The sequence below is a fragment of the Cryptomeria japonica genome, chromosome 3 (genome assembly GCF_030272615.1).
Source record: "Cryptomeria japonica chromosome 3, Sugi_1.0, whole genome shotgun sequence".
NCBI lineage: Eukaryota > Viridiplantae > Streptophyta > Pinopsida > Cupressales > Cupressaceae > Cryptomeria > Cryptomeria japonica.
The window spans coordinates 9,785,378-9,803,019 of record NC_081407.1 but is presented as its reverse complement, the minus strand read 5'-3'; the positions used below and the strand labels follow the sequence as shown (position 1 = coordinate 9,803,019).

Sequence of the window (17,642 nt, the reverse complement as noted above, 5' to 3'; positions counted from 1 at the left end):
ACAAAAGCTACCCTAAAATCTAAGTTGAACCATCGTCAACCTTATATGATACCTTTACCTTCCTTCTCCAAATTGAAAACTATTTTTGCTTAAATAATTAATGGTCAGTGGATTTATATTATAAATAATAATATATTAAATAAAATAGAAATGATTATTGTGATCATTTTTACTCTAATAAAATTATATTAATACATTTGAAATTTGGGATTAGCTTGTGAGGGTTTGTGAATGGTGCAGTCATGGCGGATCGCTAAAACAAACGAATAATGCAGCTGCAAATTCGTATCAGAGCGATATTTTCCGGATGGCACGAGTTCTGCGGTTTTGATTGATGTAATAATCATTTTCAAAAATGACCAGGTAAATTGCTCTAAACTCAATATTTTTTGTGTTATCTAGAAATTTGTTAGTTGTTCGTGTAAAAACAAGCAATGGAGGGCATATATAGTTAAAATTAGAGTTAAATTGAACTTAGATGACGAATCTGTTTGATTTTGGTTCGATTTTTAGCTAAAAGCAAATAAAAATTCACTGCAATTGCTATAGGGTTACACAGAGGTCCTTTTAGACAAAAATCTGCGTATTTTTGGCACTAATTATGCTTGATTAGAGGAATCCGCATGCCTTTGGCTCGAATTTGAGCCGTGAACTACTAAACTTTGCTGCAGTTGAATGGTAAAAGATTTAGTGTTTTTAGCCTCTCATTTTAGCTAATTGCGTTAGATCGGTTCAAAAGTTTCATATCACCGTAAAGACTTCAATTGTTTTTAGATTTTGCAGATTCCTTGGCTGTTTGTTAACAAATAGTGCAGTTATAAATGTCAAGGCTCTGATTTGGTTGCTTGTGTTTAAAGATAGCTGAAATCGGTAAAATTTGAAGAAATGTGTAAAAGTACCAAAAAATGTTTCAGCTGATATCTTTCGGCAACAGAATATATTAGTTGAGGATCCGGTTTTAAATCGCTGTAAATTTGAAAAATAGGTACCCTTGCGCAAAAACTGTTGTTTAATTTATTTCAATTCAAAACATTTTAGAGCCGTTGAAACAGGGAGGATACGATTGAATTAAAGATTTGATTTGATTCTTCCGATCCATAATATTTAGGAAAAAGTAGTTTTAAAAATAATTGATTTATAAAAATTAAAATCTATAGAAATGCTTAAATTAAATCTAGCGAAGCCATGGAAATAGTCAGTATATTTGCTATTTCGGGACATCAATTTGATCAAGATATATTTGCAAACAGCGTTGCAGTAACTGTAACTATTGGGGATGCTTGACAAATTCGCTCAAATTTTGTCCATTGAAACTGCTATCGGTTTTCGTGTATTATGGCACTGTAGCAAATCTGCTCACCATTTTATTTTAGCTGGTAAAATCTTTTAGAGAATTCCTGGCAGGTGAGATGATGTTCGAGAGCAAAGCCGTGACTTTTCCCTGGGTCATCCTCCCCTTTTGTTTTCTTGGGGTAAACTCTTTTTTGGGAATTTCTGGCAGGGGCGGTAATTTTGGAGGGTCAGACAGCGGCTAGAAACTGGTCTTTGTTCAGTAAACTACTTTTATTATTATTAGATTATAATATATTTATAAAGATCAGCTGTATTTAATATTGGTCATAAATTGTGATAATTAGGTTAAAAAAAATAAAATTAGTTTTAGGTGAAAGTTGTTGGTTAAGTTGAATGGCTTATGCTAATCTATTGGGGATCGCATTTTGTTGAATGCATATGTTGGAGACCATAAAAAATGAGGTTGAGATTGTGCTTTAGGTTAATTTCTTTGTGCCTTAGCAGATTCTCAAGTCTGTATTGAAGTTATCTAAAGAAGACACCTTCCACAGTGACCCAAGGACCCTTTTGATGGAGTAGGTGGAGACAAACACAGAGTAGTCATGACCTAGTTTGGAGACTATATAAAGAACTAATTGATCCTCTTTTTTCTTTGTTTCACATTCTTTTAGTTGCAACCTAACTAATTTGAACTTAGTGAAGAAGTCTTCTAGAGTGTCAAAAGAACTTAGGGCTCAAACTTATGAGCTTATTCTCTAACTTATTGCCTTTGATTTCATCTATTTTCCCAAAGAGTTTTTCAAATGTAAGGTAGATTTCATTGGGTGTATTTAATGACTATACATGAAAGAGAAGCTTAGGAGACATTTTCATACATGGAAATTGAAAGGATTAATCACATTTGTTAAACTGTTTTTCTTTTGGTTCTACAACAATAGGTTCATTTTCAATACACGTTGTTAGCCTATACAACCCTTTGTTCTTTAGCACAAGTTGAACTTTGTGTTTTCAACAGAGAAACGGGACTCGCCCAAACTCGCCCAGACTCGGCGAGTCCGAGTACGAGTCATGCTCGGCGAGTCCTAGGGACTCGGACTCGGACTCGTCCGAGTTTGGGGAGTAAACTCGCCGGACTCGTCCGAGTTTGGGGAGTAAACTCGCCAGACTCGCCGAGTTGGCGAGTTTGGCTCAAAATCGCTAGACTCGGCGAGTCCTGAGCCCCAGACTCGGCTACTGGTTGGGTCAATAAAATGACAAAAAAATAAATTTTAAAAAGTTTTTTTTAAAAGTAATAAGTTTTTTTGGAAGGGCGAAATTTGACATTTTGGTCTCTCCGTCAGGATTATTTTATGGAATATAACATTTAAGTATAAGAAAGAAGAAAGATATAAGGAAATGTCAGGATGTTTGAGAGTGGTTTCGGGCCTCCAGGAGTTATATTGCAAAATCTAGTTTTTGGAGGATTCTTCAGTTTTCCAGACTTAGTCAAATTTCAAGATCAGGATATTCCAGACTTAGCCAAATTTCAGGGCATTTGAAGATCAGGATGACATTCCAGACTTTATCACTCACCAACTTGACCTAGCTTGGACCTTCAAGAATGATACTCACTCACCAAGCAAGACCCAATTAGCAACAAGAGCAAAACCAGGCCCTAAGGAAGACTCTCAAAGAAACCCTAATTCAGACTTGTAATAAGTTTTTTTGGCCTCGTGGGGCGTTGCCCCTCGACCTCGCCCTGTATCGCGACAGGGAGCGCGCAAGGGGCGCTGCCCCTTGACCCCACCTTGGGGGCGTTGCCCCCAAACCCCCGTCGAAAAATATGGGAGAAACTGCGTCGATAGAAGTAGAGAAAATTTAACCTCCGAGTCTGACACTGATTGGATCGACCAGGTAGATATAGAGGTTGAGACTGTAGCCATGGCAGAGGAGGAGCAGAGAGCACGAGCACAGACAGGAGATTCAGAGGCAAATAGTGACACGAATGTTCCTGATGTTGGTGAGCCTGGCATGGTGTCATGGGGAGCGGCTATGGCAGTCGAATCATCCAGGACCTACCTTAGACGCCTTCGTAGGGGGCTGGGGCCGGAGGGTGCAGGCTCCTCTGAGCCATAGACTTGTAGTTGTATTTACCTTTGGTATTTGTATGAAACATTTGATGATGATCATATGATGACATGGATTTTTTATTCCATGAGTTTTGTAATATTGTATACATTTGACAATATTTATATATCTATGTTTGTTATTTTCTTCAGCTACAATTTGCGTTTATGCTTATGTGATTGATGTATACTTGTGTATGTAATCAAATGAGCCGAGTTTGATGATGTTATTGTGTCTTTAAGGTGTATTCAATAAAGGGTGTCTGAAACAAGTTTTAAATATTTAAAAATCTCTAAATTTCTTGAGTTTTTCACTATCCCGAGTCTAGCCGAGTCTGGAGCCGAGTTTGACGCCGAGTCCCGAGTCCGAGTCCGAGTCCGAGTCGGCCTTGCCGAGTCCGAGCCGAGTCCGAGTCCCGTTTCTTTGGTTTTCAATCATAATAGTTAAAGGGGGTTAATGGCATGACAACTTGATTCTAATCCATGCTTTAGAAATTGAAATGTTGTAGAAATGAAGATATTGAAGTGAAGAACCAAAAGGAAAGCATGAACTGCATGCATGACAAAACACCCCTCCTTGATTCAATATTGGACCCCCCCAAAATTTGACGATTTATGTTTTTAGTGCATCAGATTTTCCTATTGAAATGAAAAATGACACTTTATAAGATGAGAGCAAAAATGTTTCCAATGGATCGAGGTAAAAAATTTGAGCACTTAAAAAAACAACTCTCAATTATAAGTAGCTAGTCAAAAGATACTACAATTTCAATTTTCCCTACTTATCTATTTAATTGTACTTCCAAAAATTTAAATGTTGTTCTAAGGCTGGGGTCTCATGGACCGGGGCTTCCTAAAAAATAGAGCTGGAGTTGCTGAGATATTTTAGAAATTTTTTAAAGCTGCTGGTCCCATGAATTTTGTAGTGTAGTTCAGCTTAAAAGTTTAAGCTCCCAAATTTAAGCTTCCTAAAAAATAGAGCTGGAGCTGCTGAGATATTTTAGAAAAAATTTAAAGCTGTTGGTCCTATGAATTTTGTAGTGGAGTTCAGCTTAAAAGTTTAAGCTCCCAAATTTAAAGAAGCTGATGTTCTTATGAATATGTGAAAATTTAAAAAGTAGGAGCTTCTATTTTTTAGGAAAAGATTCCAAATAATCGTAGGAAACAATCTTTCGAGGACCTCCTCTTCCCTAAAAATAGAAGGTTTAATCCCTACATGAGACCCCTTCCTAAAATCAATTTGGTGGACAATAAAAAAAAGGTTGAATTTAAACCATCAAATGCAAAAATTGTGTGGTTTTAGCCTCATGTAACCCAGGGCTAAACTCTTTTGGTGGCTCTCCTCCTTTCTCTTTGATTATGTGAGCCCTAGGGTAATTGCCGAGGTCAACAATTAGAAGCGTTTGTTCATAAATAGTGCACCCATGACTAGTATCAACTTTGATGCCTTGCACTATGACAACCAAAGAAAAAAAAAAAAACGCTTGCGTAGATGATCTTGCGACCTGCAATGGCAAATCGCAACAAACAAAATCACGGGCCCACAATACAGAGACCTCGCTCACGACTTGCGATGACAGAACATTGCAGAGTCATTGACTTGCAATACAATGTCGTGTCTACTAGTGCCAAAACTTTCTAAAGAAAATCGTGCCCTTTCAACTCATGACTATGCAAGAAGAAATCTAGCATACTCACCCATGGAAAAACTCGTGCAATAAAAAAGTTCACGCCAACAGGGTTTTTAAACATGTCGTTTCGTCACATCTCTTAGGATCGATCACCCTAGGGAACCTTCAAATGACCTTTTAATTGCCTTGGCTCTCGAGTGCAAACACGTTTACACAAGACCATATAGAAAAAAAAAAAAATCTCTATTATGGAATAAAATATCATTATTTATATAAACTAGTATATCTATATTTAAAAAAATATAGGTAAATTATGTCCAGAGATATCTTATAATAGAAGGAAATCTAACGATTGCAACAATATTATTAGTATACAAGAGTTTCAAAAATATGGATAATAATAGAGTTGCTTAAGTATGTACCAGTGATGGTAAAAACAATACAAATCTGAATAACAATTTCACCAACTTAAAACTTAATAGACATGTAAGAAATAACACCAAGTATGCAATCAGCACACAAAGCATAAACCACATGACACAAGTTTATACGTGGAAAATCTATATGGGAAAAACTACGGTGGGAGTTAGTACCCACAAGATCCACTATCTGCGGTATAGAGATATGACCGGTTAAGGTCTACAACATCGGGTTAGGGGCACACCTTGTTAGAAGTGTCTAAGCTCAGTTAAGAGCTTTACAAAAAGGCTTGTGAGGACCAGCCCTGTTAGGAGCTACCCAAGTAACTGGGATTTGCAAACACAAGTTAATGTGTCACCTGGTTAGAGGATTTAATGATCAAACCGTTAGGATCTGACTGCAACCCTGTTAGAAGTGACCTTGTAAGAGGATTTTCTTGCTGCAATTGTTAGGGAGACAACAAGTACAAATGATCTCAGTATAACGCCTTCTATGTCTGATAAGATCCGCTTCAGAACATTACGACATCACAAAGACTTCATCTTTCAGCTCCTCTGATCTTCGCACTATCAGAAATACAAAATTCGCTCATCACATATCACACTATCAAGCTCATGTATATATATATCCTTTCATACCTCACCACACAACTAAAATTATCATAAGGTCGGCTAGAACCTTATTACAATTCCCTAGGTTCAATGCATCTAGACAATCTTGCATTGTAAGCTTTAGTTATGTCGGCCATCGACATAACAAATCCAATTATGTGTCGTTTTACCGATCTGAGTGATTTTCATCACTACTGGTTAAGTCTCCATCCACTAATCTGTTATGTCAAACAAATCTCGTTCACCTGATCGATTCAGCACGTGCAATCACTAACATATCTTCATCTGATAATCTTCAATGCTGCTACAAAACCACATCATCTCAATATTCATGTACCGGTTGTTGGAATGTAACACTGTTTGTCATTTTATCGGTTGATGTCCTAATTACTGGTTTTGATAAAATTGTCTCTGCTTTATTGGTTAAGTCTAGCCGGTTGAACTGTAGGACTTAGATGACTTAAAGAAACATAGTTGCCATCAATGACAACATACAAAATAGTCATCATAAATAAATCTAATCTCTCTGCACAACATACATATACCGGTTGCATCAAGCAAACACACATTACATTACCGGTTGACCAAATGATCAAATGCCAACACGTGTGCCACTCCGATTGGAACCACCCAAATATATGGGTGAACAATAAATACAATTAAATATAAACATTCAAAATGTAAGGTGGAGACACCTTTTCCCAATAGGTGGCACCTACTTATTATCAATCAAAAGATGATGAGGTATTGATGACACTAGTTTACCTTAATTCAAGGTGTGCATATGCCATTTTTAGCTACTTAGATAAGGAAAATTAATTGTTATATCCTAAATAAAGTTATTAGATAGTCACAATGTCACACTTAGGATAGAGACATATCTAAGGTGAAGTAAATATTACATCAACGAAACTCCAAAAGCATCATTTAACTTAGTTTGATTCAATCTAATTCAAAATACACAAAGGACAAAAAATGTTAGCATTTAAAACATCAATTCAGATTTCTACAAGTGTCTATGTTTCAAACTTTGCATAAAAAACCTCAACTTTGAACTTGACACGTTAAGAGGATTTAGATCTTTTTGTGCTTACGTGTCATGGGTTGTTTAGATTTGATAAGGGAATCACAAGGGAGTTGAGAGAAACCTTACTTGGTCCAATTGTTATCATCAAAGAATAAGTGAATATTCTTGAGGCTATTAACAAGGAAACACTCACCTAGAAGATAATAAAATCAGCTTGAAGTAACCCAACACCAAATGAATATTTTGTAAGACCTTTAAATATAAACCTCCATCTTGATGCTTTAAAAAATGTCACTCTTTACAAAACATACTTCATCTAAATGCTCGATAAATTTGATCTTCAAAGCATCATATTACACAATTCACACATTACATTAGTTGTTATTCCATAAACTACTGTCTCCCCAAGGAAGCCTCTCCCTCAAATCATTTACCTATTGCTTACGTGTAAAGAGGAAACCTCCAATAACGAGCTCCATAATGTTATCATTCACCCTTTTTGCACGTGAAGAAGGAAATCCACCTTGCTTACCATCACTCAATCAACTTTTGTTATGCAAGCAACAATAAATTACCTATTGATTTTATCAACATGAGTAATCTTTTGTGAGCTAATTTAATAGCATACATGTATGAGTACTTTAATGGATTAAAAACATAAAATTTATTCTAAGTTAGTGTAGGGAAATAGAATAAAGATCTGGGTGTTGATATAATAACTATAAATGATAAATTAAAAGTGATTAGAAGGGTTTAGCTCTTTTGATAATTTGTTGAAGTTGAAGATGAATATTTTGATGTGCATTGTGATTGATGATTGAAATGAGAAAAATGGGATTGGATCTATACTCATTAAACTCTAATGAACCTACACCATAGTTCTAGCTTGCTCTAAGACTAGGTTGCATTTATACTTTAGTCCAAGTAGTAAATTATAATGCAATCCCTTCTAAGTGACAAAAGTTTCCTTGCATTTTGGTCATGGTGAGTGAATATTATAGATAAGATTGATTTGGAGCATTGTTATTGAGAGTAGTTGGTTGGCTAATAGGCTTGGAGTTAGGACGCTTTTTTGTATAAAATAAGACAAATTTAGCACTATAACAATAAAAAAAAAAATTAAAAAATAAAAACTTTTAGCCCTTATAATAACGTATTTATATAATTAATATTAAAAATTATGTGTTATGCAATTAATATATCGATGTAGTTAATTTTAGAAAAGCCTTACTAATTGTTATAAAAATAAATAAATTATAATTACTAAAATTTAACAACATTTTAAAAAAATCTTGAAATCTCAAATGAACTTAGAAATGTTGAATTTAAATTTTTTTTTATAAATACAAATATGAACTATAAAATATAATTATATTTATTATAAATTAATAAATATTCACTAAAAATATAAGATATTGCTATATCAACTTGACATTTTATTTACTTAAAATAATTTTCATTAAGAATAAGTATATGAAAAAGGAGTATAAGAAATTGTGGTCTATAATAATAATTGATATAAAGATGAAAATTGACACTTAATAAATTTATTTTGTATTTTTTATTTTTAATGGGTCACAATTTCAATAAGTTTCGTTAGTACATTCACATGTTCAATTCCTTGCTACCATTGTATTTTTTCTTTTCCATGTAATTTACTTGTAAACTTTATTATATATGTATAAAATCAATTAGAAAGTATTTTTAATATTTAAAAGACTTTTTGTTTAATTAATTAATTAATTTTTTTAGATAAACATTACATAAAAATGAAAAAAATTGCACATTATATAGAAATTTTAATGCATATAATATTTTTAATATTAATTTTTAATGCTTAATTTTAAAATAGTAATAAATAATATAATATAATCTTTAAAACTAAAAATATATACTCAATTTTTTATTTTATTTTATTATATCTCTCAATGATTAAAAATATATATCTACACCACCTTAAAAAATACATCCAATTTTTGTCTATCCAAAAATGGAAATACACTTTTGACTTTATTTATTAATTAATTAAAAAATAAAAAATAATATTGTTTGAATTTTAAATTTATTTAATAAATACAAAAGATACATTTTGATTGTCCAATAAATTTTGATAGGGGAAGAGCACCAATAGATAACATAGTTCCAATAACTATCACCTTATTGTCATGTTGATCCCCCAATAGCCGTCATAGTGAAAACACCATTAATAAATTTGTTTTGTACCAATAGCCGATCATTTTTTGTAATTAATTGGCCCATTTGTGCACAACTTTTGGAACATTTGCCCCATTTGTGTACCACTATTGGAACATTTGTGCACCAATATTAAAACATTTGTCAATAAGTACTAGCAATTTTGAGTTTGGTTACTAGAATATCTTTAGTTAGGTATCAGGCGTGAAATGTGTATTTTTTGACCTTTGTGCACATAACTGATTCCGCAGCGTGCATCGTTACTACCCAGAAGCCAGATCAATAGCTAATAGCAGTTAAGTCGCATAGAAAGACAACTTAAAAAAAAAAATCAAAATCCAATATATTGTTTAAGATCTATGAGTGCACGAAATTAGCACAAACAAGACTTCACCAACTCCGATATTAGAGGGAGAAGTGGTTCAAGAGTCTTAGGTGTTTGAGCCTAAACTTACGTATCTCTACAGATTATTAGCAAATAATATCGGACTTATATGGAGGACTTATTACGCTGACATGGACATTGTCATTGGGGTCACAAAAGTTTGGCCACACGAACTCCCTAACTAGTTCAGAAACGACGACTGGCGGGAAATTTTAATACTTCTTGTTCACAGATTTGTCCGTCCTTTTTTGGGGGGTTTTGGTTGTCCTTGTGATTCCCTCGAACTTTCGAACAAGGCTTCATGGAGGACATCTTTTTTACTGGTTAATTAGTTTTTTTCAGTTTGGATGTTGATACGAAGAAGGGTCTCGGGGAAAACAACAAACACAAGAAAATGTGTCTTAAAAACTTTGTATTAATCCCAAATACTGTGATCAAACCGATAAGAAACAGTAGAACATCGCTTTCTTGTTGCAATATGGAAGCTTAATAATGTTGTACATTTGACAAGGATGTTTTCGAGAATCATGTTAACGGGCATGCTATGCCTTTGACCTAAATAAAAATGCCTTTGACCTATAGCGAAAAAAACAAACATTAAAACCCATATCGATTGTTTAAATAATATATACATTTTTTTGTTTTTAGGTAAAAAGCATGTTTTGTGTTGCATGTATATAATGGCTTTATTTAGTCCCAACGGAAACCATTTTGCTTGCATTTTTTAAAATATGCATTATATAGTAATTTGTGTTGAAGTTGTACATAGAAATGTTAACTTTTGAATTTCTATGATAGAATTTGTGGGTTCAAATGTATTAATATGTCATTTTATTATCATATATTTATATTAGTTATTTAGAAAGTCATAAATGTTACATTATTAAAAATTAGAAATGAAATTATTATTTGTCTAAAATTTCTAACTATTTGTGATAAAATTTAGTCAAAACTAAGAGTTCAGACACCTTGCCTCCTCATTGAAGTTGCAAACTTTAATAAATTATTTCTTATGTCGAGCTCTCAAACTTAAGAATGCTTTGAACTTCTACCAAACTTAACCTTCATCTTGTCTAATTTCATTGGACTCAAGATCAATTTTTAATATACCATATATTGCATACATCTTCCTTCCATGGATAATGCATTCAATATCAATATGTATATCAAAAAAATTCCAAAATTTTCAAGCCAAGGAGATCATTAATTTACATGTCTTTAGAAATTGCCAAAGTATTACAACACTAAATAAGATAATCTAAACACCACTTAGTCATATTTTGAAAAGGAAGGTTGCTAAAGGTTTTCCACGCCTTGCAAAACATGATTTATTGAAGATCCCTCTTCATGTCTCGTAGAACTTTGGGCCTTGGATTAGATTAGTGATATCAAATTTAGGAAGATTTCAATTCTTGATGCCTCTAGTCAAAGAAATTTATAATATTTCATTATTTATTTAGCATTGTTATAGTGCTCTTGTTAATATTCACGTTGTCATCTATTAGTTGCTTTGATGTTAGTTAATTAACAAGGTTGTGTAAGTGGGGTGCACATATCCCAAATCATAGTAAATTATCATCTCTCAAATCTATACTTACATAGTCCTTTCACAAGTTATATAGACACCAAACATCACAAGGTCAAAAGAACAATATTATTATAATTTTCATTATTGAGATAAGGGGATCTTAATGGGGCAAGGAAATAAGTCACAAGGTTTCGACTACCTTAACATTTAGATTAGATAAATTATTAACCACACATTTTCCATATTCTATTGTCCTTCAAGTTCATAATCTCATATTTCATCCCTTAAAATTATAATTTCTTCAATATTTTTTCTTACTTTTCAATGGTTACATCCATCATTGACCATGGATTCCATAATCACCTCATCATTCATCAATTGCTTCATTTTGTGGGCATCAACAAGCCATGGTAACTGGTGTACAACCCTCAAATAGTCATAAATTATCACCTTTCAAACCTATCCTTAGATAATGCTTTCACAAGGTCATTTGATATTTAAAATATAGAGATACTATTTGCTAAAAAACCCTCCCCATTTTTCTTATAGTTTCCTTCATTATTTTTTACTAGTGTGGTCCTAGCTACATAGTTGTCAAACATAATAATGATTAAATAAATAGCTTTATTGTAATTTATAGTGTTGCTCCCCACTTTCCAATATGAGCATGTCAACATGCCTCTATATAGTGATGCCAAAGCATCTAAGACTCAAACAATTAACATCATCCATATACAGTTACAATGTTAGGTTTTAGTGGTCTGCCATCATCTATGCACTTCAAATTCAACTTTATTTGTTTTCCCTCCCAATTTTGGAATACCCATTTGAGGTAATCTTTAGTGGACCCCAATTATCACTTGTTTCAAAGTTCATGACATTTTTGTGGAAGTTGAATGGTCACAATTTTCATTGGAGCATTAGGGAAGTAGACCACTTGTGTGTGTAACCCCCATTTATATGTTATTGTCACTTATTTGGGCTCTCATGTGGTCCATATGAGTTACTTTAGAGGGAGAATCTTGCATGCATGACCACCTTGATGATGACAAGGTGGAAGTTACATTTGACTCTTGATTTGCATTGAAATTTGTTGAATGGCATCGTATTTATAGGGAGCTACTATTGGGAGGAGTTACAAGTTGAATCCTTAACTTCAAACCTTGACCACCTTGTGCCATATGTGAAGAGAAAAGGATTTGGGAGTTAAATTGTTGTAACTATAATATTCTAATTGAGTACCATATTTGGAGGAGTTATAAAAAAAAAGAGAGCTAAGGGAAAGAAAGGTAATAGAGGCTCTTCAAAAACGAGCGAGACAAAGAAGGGTTAGGGTTGAAGTTAAGGAAAGTAACTTTTGACAATGCTAGGGAGACATTAACATCTATTAGATACTCGAGATAGGTGAATGCTAACGAGACACAGAATGGGAAGATTGCACCCAAGGTGTCAACCATCTCAAGATCTAGATTAAATAAACAAACAATCACTTTATTTTTAATTTTTTTAATGTTCTTGAAGTTCACAATCTTGGTTTTATCCCCAAAATTTTGTTTTCATTGCTGAATTTTCTTAATTGTTAACAAATCCATCCTCAATTACATCCATCATTGAGCATGGATTTGGTTTTTCTAGTCTACTTCCAAAACGATTTCAGTCCATCATTTATATCCTTTTAGCATTTTGAAAATATCTCAATCATATCCTAGCTTTAAAAGAATACTAAAAGCATAATTAATTTCATAGAAACCATGACCAATTTTTTATAAAATTAAACCAAAACAAATTATTTGCTTTAACTTTATATATTATACATAACACGTGGAGAGGTTTTACTTAAAATTTCTTTTATTTTGTATGTAAAAATATTTTTTTAAATCTATCTATAATATTTAATGGGTTCTCAAATACATAACTAGGGGAAGAGCACTAGTAGCCGTGTGCGTTCCAATGACCATTCACTCCTTGTGTACACAACCACCCAATTACTAACTTTAAGCGACCCCAAAAAATGCTAACTAAAAAAACCATTCATAAGTTTTGCATTTATCGATAGTTGTTCACTTTTCAGTTTGTTTGACCCATAATTGGGCCATTTGTGCACAAACTAGTGGGACATTTGTGCATGACTACTAGACCATTTGTCCATAAGTATTGACAATTTTAAGTGCACAGTTATTGGGACATCTTTAAGTAGGTATTGGGTGACACTTTGAAATGGATACTTTTTGATCCTTGTGCACGCAACAGATCCCACAGCGTGTGTCGTTACTACCTAGAAGCTAAAACAATAGCTATAAACAGCTAATGTACCGTTTAAGATTTGTACGTACACAACATTAACTATAATGATTATTGGTACCGGTACAACCTACCAAACCTGAAAGAAGTCATGGTACGTTTCAGAATTCTGAAACCACCGACGGACTAAGCCCGCAAAAGTAGATCCACTGAAAAGGTGTAGATGGTGGGAAATGGTCAACAACTAATCTACACTTGCTAGCTAAGATTTCTTGTTTGCTCAATAAACGTACATTTATGGTCAATACCCGGGAGATAATTGGTAAAATTGTTTTATTTTATAAAAGGCGTTTGCGCAATATAATTAGTAAGTCAACAAGTGCCATTTTCAATAGGGAGTGAATGTTTGTCATGGAGCTCGACCGACACTAGATTATGATTCCTTCAAATGTACGGTTACTACTCTTTTTGGATATTCTTTTTGAAATCTATAAGTTTAACCCCCAACAAAGAGTTACTAGACTATGACGTTACAACAAGTTACAGGGTTGCTTTATTGTTTTCATTATTTAAATAGCGTGGTGAAGTGAAGGCTTTTCCTTCAATAGCTTTTTTAAAGTTGGCATTTGAGAATATTTTCTATATTAGAGATCATTTCTTCCATATGTAGAGTGTCTTATCTATACCTCTTTCTTTTCTTATAATTCTATTATTATGGGTTCACTTATACTCTTGTCATCAATTAATTCATTTTGATTTGATGTAAATCTCATCATTATCTTTTATGTATCTATTTGATTAGGTATAACAAGTTGATTATGATGAAAATGGATATTGAGAATAAAAGTAAGGCATGTGAGAATTTAATGAAGGGTTGTTAAAAGTATAATTTGTATTGTAATAATCTAAAATATGTAGAGATAGATTGAAACAATATATATTCTTATTAATTTTTTTAATAAAAATGTGATCTTAATGAAATAATTATATTTTAATACATTAGGTTAAATATATATAAATTTTAGGAATTTATGATAAAATATAAAATATAGTAATATCTAAAAAATTACAATGAAATTTATGAATGAATATTTATATTTTCTTGGTTTTTCAAATAGAATTTGTTGAGTCTCTAAGAAAAAGAATGATCTTTCAAAGTTACCATCTTGTTAGATTCAAGTGTAAATATTTTGGATCAAGATCAACAAGTTGTCGTCAACCACAAAAGGCCTCTTGATTGATCTAGTGTAACAGGAATGATGCTTTAGGACTTTGCCTATGAAATGGTCCTATGACTTGGCACAAACTTGCTTAAATAGAACTTTAATTTGAAATGACTAAAGTACATCTTCTAAATGAGATATGATTTTCTCATGAATTATATAAATTATAGTAATTTACAATCATACGGAAGTTAGAACTAGATCTAGTGTGGTTCTTGATAAGTCATAGAGTGTTCAATCTTATGCCATTAAAACATCTTGCTTGGTTAGTCCTTATGTAGAGAGGTGAAAATAAATATTTGTGAACATGTGCAGTAAGAATCCCATAGCCAAATTAACTTGCACTAGAAAATCATCTCCAAAACTTAGAAGAACATGAGAGAAAGTGTAAACTTTATCTCCAAATCTGAAGGAAGAAAACCTACAAAATAAAAGAAAACAAAGAAGAGAACACAATGTTTTTGGTTCACATAAAATTGTTGTTGAGCCAAGGATGCTCTTGCATCAAACACCCCGATTTAAAAAAAGTGTGACCTAAATGCTCACAAATAAGGGTTGAGTAGTAGAGTCATTCTTTTGATTGACGCTTCCATTGCAATATTCCTTCAAAACATACATGAATGAAGATGTGATCTATTCTTCACCTCTTCTATCTTTAAGGTGCTAAATTGGGTCTTGTTAGGGATCCATTCTTGCCAAATCTTGCAAAAGTTGGGCTTCTAAGTGTTTCATGTTTTGCCCACCTCCTCAATTTTTGTCTTTGAGTTCTATGTTGCTATAGAATTTATCACATTAGTCTTTCCTATATAGGCCCCTCATTTCCTTGATTTATGGAACTTACTTCTCTCTTTCTTTCTACTATTTCACTTTTCCCATCTTTTTACAATATCACATGTTTCCTATTTTTGGTACCCAATAGCTATAGGCCCACTACTTGTTTCACAATTCTAACTTATGAAACTACTTTTACTTTATATTTTAACTATTAGAGCTTCCTAATAATAATCCATATATCTCTATCACAAGTTCCCTACATACTTTTTGTTCAACATCTTTTCTCTTTAGGCTCAAACCTACTTACTTCTTCAACATCTTATCCTCAACACCCTTTATAGATGTCAAGCCTTTTATAGTGTCACTCCTAATTATGTCTTTGGATATACTTTACTCCCATATCTTTCATACTCAGGGCTTCACACCTTTAATCAAAACTTTTATGAAACCTTCCATTGTGAATATGTTTTTTTAATACAATTTTTATTTGAATTTATTGGAATGTATTCATTTTATAACACCCTACTTCATATGGCTAGTATTATGGGTAATACTTGATAACACTTACAACTACATAATTTTTTTCTTATTGTAAAATAAGGCATAAAGTGTTTTTCTCCTTTCCTTCCATAAGTCGTTTATGGGACAAGTTTTAGATATCACTTCCCCAACATAACATTATGTGTCACATTCTTCGGGCATCCTTTGCCTATCTCAAACCTTGGCCATTCATTAAATTTAGTCACTTTATATTTCCTTTTATTTAATGGAAACTTTGCCCCATTGTGTTGTATAATTTGATTGCAAATTCTTGTCACAACATCTTTCATGATATTTCGTTTTCCTTTGTGGTGCATTCGATAATTGCAGGCTTCACTTACCTTTTCTCTTTATCATTTAGGATCTCCTTTAAAATCATCATCACTAAGGTTTTACCTCATAATATTCCTTTTAAATCAACATTATTGAGGTTCTACACCATAACCTTCCTTTAGATTCTTTAAAGGATTCACACATGTTTATTTCCATCTTTGACAAGGTTATTAGTGTTAACATAACCATTATGCATGACTTCTTTGTCAAATTTCTAAGGTTTGCCTAGAAGCACATATAAAAATGCATGGGCATGATGTCACACACTCGCTCATCTCTACACTTTCCAATGTTAGCACTTATATCTTGGCTTAGAGGGAACCCTTCTTTTCAACCTCAATTTCTCTATTACGTCAACTAGTACAAGATTGCCATTATTGCTACTATGAACTATCACCTTGTAGCGTGACTTATCCCATATTTTGTATAACATGCAAAATATACTCATCCACTACTTAGGCTCCTTGTTCTCTTGAAGTGACTTTAATAGCAATTTCTTCTTCATAAATGTCTCCCCACACTCTATTTATTTTGTTCAATCTACTTACTTAATGGCCTCTTTCAATTAACTTTCATGATATGTGCACAAATCTATTTCATCCTGTACTCTTAAAAAACTCTGTTTGATGACATTCAATGACTTGATGGCCTTGTTTTCCACATGAAAAATAACTACCGTGTAATCATTTTTCTCAAATTTCAATTCCTCCTTAACTCTTCCTTGGACTTGTGTTATCATGCTTACTAATTGTAGGCTTAGGAGGTTTTGTTCCCTTCCTCATTCACCTTGCTAGGGTTTCTTAAATCAAGCTCTTTCATTATTAGTTCTTCATTTCCTTTTGACATTCTTTTGTTGTCTCTTATTAAATTTCTCCTCAACCTTTATGGTTACTTGATGGTGTTGAAATAGTGCATGACCTTCTCTTGGTCTATATCACAATCTCCAAATAGAATAGTTTAACTCTTTAATATAATCCTTTCCAATGTTGGAGCTTACAAATTGATTGACTACTAGATCTTTATCTTTAGGCCCAACTCAACAAAATAGGACCCTAACAATATTCTCACATCAACGTGGATTTTAAATTTTCTTTAAAAAAACCAATTATTAGTCCCTTAGAAGGAACTTGTCTATTAGCTTGGTAAACATCCCCTCCTAATGAGTTATCTTAACCTTGTTGTGCTTCATCCTTATCTTATGTAGTTATGACTCTTGCCAAGATTAGGGTTTAACTTATGTGTAGTTATGGTTTATTCTTGGTACAAATTAGGGTATCTTATTTGGCTATTCCATTTTCCTATATTACTTTCATGAGCTAATCTTGAGCCTTTTCACAT

The 17,642-nt window shown here is 33.0% G+C and overlaps 1 protein-coding gene across 1 annotated transcript in view; it reads left to right on the top strand.

The window, feature by feature from the left end:
* The first annotated feature begins 214 nt into the window (after positions 1-214).
* Positions 215-17,642, top strand: part of LOC131065641 (protein SNOWY COTYLEDON 3) — an 82,347-nt gene continuing 64,919 nt past the window's right edge. The window contains exon 1 of the mRNA XM_058000214.2: positions 215-363. The gene's annotated coding sequence lies outside the window, so the exon portion shown is untranslated. The remainder of the gene's footprint in view (positions 364-17,642) is intronic.